Consider the following 4,731-nt stretch of genomic DNA (forward strand, 5'->3'; position numbering starts at 1 on the left):
TATATATATGTTGACTCTTCTTTTATTATTTTTTACGTATAGCTACTTTTTGATATTTTAATACGTACACCCCGAAAATAAGAACGCGCAATAAATTTTTTGGCTCCGCCGCACCCATATCGTATCTCATTATAGGTGTAAAGATGAGTGATTGGGTTAGGTTTGCATTAAATTATTGTTCTATTTCTTCTGACTTCTTTCATTTTATTGATTTTAAAAGAGTAAATGAAGTAGTCGTACATCAATTAAATATTTAATCAAATGCTATCTCTCCACAAGCAATACAGTTGCTTAAAAGGATATATTAGCATTTTAAGTTCCTCAAATATTAATAAATTTTAATTTTGATTTTTGTGATTACGGATTGTTTTAGACGATTTTTATCGTGTTGTTGATAGTCACCGCTAATTTTTAAGTTTATTGATCTATTAGTGGAACTAAATAAAAATAATATGTTTAGAGTACCTGCTAACCACATTCCACATGATTAAAACAATTAAAATGTAAAATAATACTAGTTGTAACTAAATAAGAATGGAGAAGACAACAAGAAAACAATTAAATTATGTCATAATATATTCTTGTCATCATCTAATTGTTTTTTTTAAGATAAAAATAAATTAGAATAGGTTTTTGCCCCAATCTCTGTCTATATACTATACTTCTCATAGGCTTATTAATTTTTTAAATAAATTACAAATTGCAAATTAACTATTCAATTCAAAGTAATAATTTCAATTTGTTTTTTTATTTTATTTTCACTTGGTGTCCTATATTAGAGGACCAGTAAATTTGGATACATTTCGAAAAGTTTCACATTGTGAATTAAAGTAAATCTTAATAAAGGCGACTACGCACCTAATAAGACTCAAATCTAAATCATTGAAATATAAATAAAAAATATTCATAATTTTATCGTAACACTCATTCGTTTACAATAGAGTCCTAATATCTTAAATAAATTAAAATTTTAAACTTATAAATTTCATATTCTGACTTCCTTTTATATTGGATTTTAGTCTTATTTGTCAAAGTCGGTTTTCTTTCATTATATGAGTACGTAACAATTCATTAGAGATTAATTTGTCTGTTTTACTTCTCAATCACATTACCTTTACTAGCTTGTTTTGTTGTGTATATTACAAAAAATTGACCCTTAATATTACTTTGTTTGGTTGGTTAATAAAATAAGAAAATAAAAAAAAGAGAAGTTGGAAAGAGTACTATTCATCATATGGAGAAAAGTTTAGAAGGAAAAGGTTATTTGATTTTTTAATAAACCGAATATAGGACGTTGTGATAGAATGGACAAAATCTTTTCGTTGTTTTAAGTTTGAATTCTGAAAAAAACGCTTTCATGCTTATTAATATTTAGTAGACCCCAATACTAATATCAAAATTGAGTAGGAAACTTAAAAAAAAAAAAAGTATGCAAAGACATGTCTAGAAGGTCGCATTTATTCATTAGTTTTGGGTAAAATTAAAGTAGCATTTGAAGATTAATAATCCCTTCCATCTTAATTTATAATTTTATATCGAGAGTCAAGCTTATTTATTTAAATCGTGCATTTGGAGATATAATTTTTAAGATTCTTGAAATATAATTTATATATTTAAAAATTATATAAAAGTACTATAAATCACAAAAAATAATAATTTAAATTTCATACAAATAAAGTACAAAGTTTTCCAACTTATTTTAAATTCAAAATGGGGAAAGTCTTTGGCAATGAATGGCCTTGGAAATTAGAACATGGAATATAGAAGAAAAAAGTAGAATTCCCTTTTACAATAATTTATTGACTAGGCAAATTAAATAGTGTTTTACTTTGAACATAATAATAGCATTTTTTTTCTAAGTCAAAAATAAGGTGTATTCCTTTGATGGAACAGAACAGGAAAAGAAGTCAATTTCTCATCATAAATTAAAGGAAAGGATGCAGGATTTTTTAGTTATATACTGCGTAATTACTAATTAAAATAAAAAAAAACATTTTGTTTTCTTTGTTATATATAAGGTGTTGTTGAATTAAATCTCTTTGATCTAAAATACTATATTTTTGAATCGCCTTGTATAACTTCTCGATCCGCCACTATATTAAGTAGGTGTTTGCATATGCAATTTCAAATTATGATTTCAAATCTTAAAAATTTTCAAATAGTGGGATTTAGGATTTCAAATTGTGATTTAAAAATTTTTAAAATGTAAAATTTAATTAATAAGTTGATATTTTATAAAAAAAGACCCATCGGTCATTTTAAATTTTATATAAAAAGACTCATGTTCACATGAAGAGATTGTTCATACCATGTGAAAAAATTATACGAAAGAATAACTAGTTACTACTTAGTACTATTGTTGACTAGTTGATCTTTATAAAATTATATGTTGTTGAAACTATATAATTGCAAATATTTATTTGTAAAATGAACATGGAGATATGTGATTTATCGATGCTGCAACACTTATTAGGACTTTTTATATCTTATTTATGAACTATGATTTGCTCATTTGATAATATATTAATATTGTACAAAAATTAGATAAATTTTAATAGTTTTCCTAACGTGTGATGTTTTCTAATTTCAGTTTTAAATCAGTCTCATTTCAAATCATATCTAAACGGGGCGTTAGATATTGTGTTGGGAGAGATCGATAGATCAAGAAATCCTCATCTTTTTCAGAACTAGGAGTCTCATTCATTGGTTTATAGGATCGACTCTATCTATATGTTACATAATATATGTTTTTATAGTGTATATATATTAATATTATGTGTGATCTAAGTTTTTTTTGTTTGTATTTGTATGGGTGGTGAGCAAATCAAGGAATTTTGTCTGATTTAAATTAGCATATGATTATTTTATTAATACGTTACAACCTATAAATTATAATAATACCATTTGTTTATCTAAATTATAAAAATTACTATTAGTTTAAAGTGATAGCAAAGTTGACAACTAATTAAATATGTAACTAGAAAAAATTAAATACATCAGAGTGAGAAGAAAACAAAAGCAAAATGTTAAAATTAGGTTAATTGTTCGTCACCTACATCGTTTTATTCTTTGAGAATAAATAAATAATTACTTATTGATGATTCAATAAGCATGACGATTGTTAAAAATACACTAATAAAAAATGTTGCGATATACTTTGAATTGGATATAATATACTCATAACAAGAAGAGTTCGAGTTTATCTATCGACATTATAAAACATATTTATACAATCAAAATACTGGAGAAAAATAGTGATCACTACAAAGTATAAACATAATAAAATTAGTATATATTTTGGAATTATCTTGCAATATTTAGGGTGTTATAGTATTTTATTATTTTATATATCAACCAAAAAAGAAAAAGATAATTTATGATATATTTAATATTGCTATGTTAATTAACGACTTTACGCATAGACTTATATAGCAAATTGATAAATAAAATTTCAAACATCGTGTTAACGTGTTACTTTTTACTTTTAAATCTTTCTTTTAATTAAATTAATGAATGCTCAAATATAGGATTAGTTAAAAAGATAATGTGAATACGTGTTTTTTTATTTAAGAAAGGTAAAGTCCAATAATATTTGTACCTCATATATTATTATTATTATTATAATTATTATTATTAATTAAAACTACTTGTACTCATGAGCCATGTATATGTCAACAGTCTAAAATTAAAGATTTTGACTAATTGCATTTTATAGTATACCACTTTTCCATTATAGCAACTAGTTATATTTATTTCCCATTCATTAAAATTTATTTTTAGCTTTAAAAAGTTACATATCATGTTTTTATTGAACGAAAAAATCAGTCTCGAACGGTTGATATATATATATATATATATATTTATTTATTTTAAAAAAAACCAGCAAGGTCAATTTTTTATATATTTAAAAATGACGCAAATGGAAGAAACAAAAAGAGTCAACGATTTTCTTTTCTCAAAAAAGGTTTTACTTTTGGACTTATAATGGGAATACTCAATAAAATTATAATTAAGTTTTAAGTTCTATGAACATATGATGAAATAAGTAATAAACATAATTTGATTGGATAATTATAGATATTTTGTTCTTCTAATTTCAGCATAGTTAGATTAAAAGGTGGTACTTTTCTTGATGATTGTCGACTACAATAACAATAACAATATACCAAACAAAATTTTAGTACACTGGAAAGTACTCTTTTATTTTTAATCAAAGATTTTAAATTTGAGTCCTCCTGAATATGAAGTTGTCGTGTCTTACCCATGCTCAACATGAGACTTCCCAATATAAATTCAAATTTGATCGATTTTTCGTGTGATTATCAGATACCAAACAAAAAATCTAAACATACTCAATAAAATCTCGAGAAGGTAATATATAAGTAGGCTAATGTCTACGACACATAAATTGAGACGGACGAAATATTTTATGTCTAAGCATGATTGCACTATGAATAATGATATTAATTAAGAAATAATGATATACATAAAGACATCATTCAGTTGACATTTTGTGAAATGATCTATAATACATTACGCAATCTTGATATATTTTAGATATTGAAATTTATCAATTTCTGACGAATACTCTCAATAAGACCAATTCAAATTTAGTATATAATTGAATTTTCAATCTTATCAAATTGAAGTGTCGATCGAATTTAATCGGATGTTATACGGATACAGAACACCGAGAGGAGATCAAAATAAATAGGGAAACATCAATAAATA

Source organism: Solanum tuberosum, unplaced genomic scaffold (assembly GCF_000226075.1).
Source record: "Solanum tuberosum cultivar DM 1-3 516 R44 unplaced genomic scaffold, SolTub_3.0 scf00155, whole genome shotgun sequence".
In the NCBI taxonomy this organism is placed as follows: domain Eukaryota; kingdom Viridiplantae; phylum Streptophyta; class Magnoliopsida; order Solanales; family Solanaceae; genus Solanum; species Solanum tuberosum.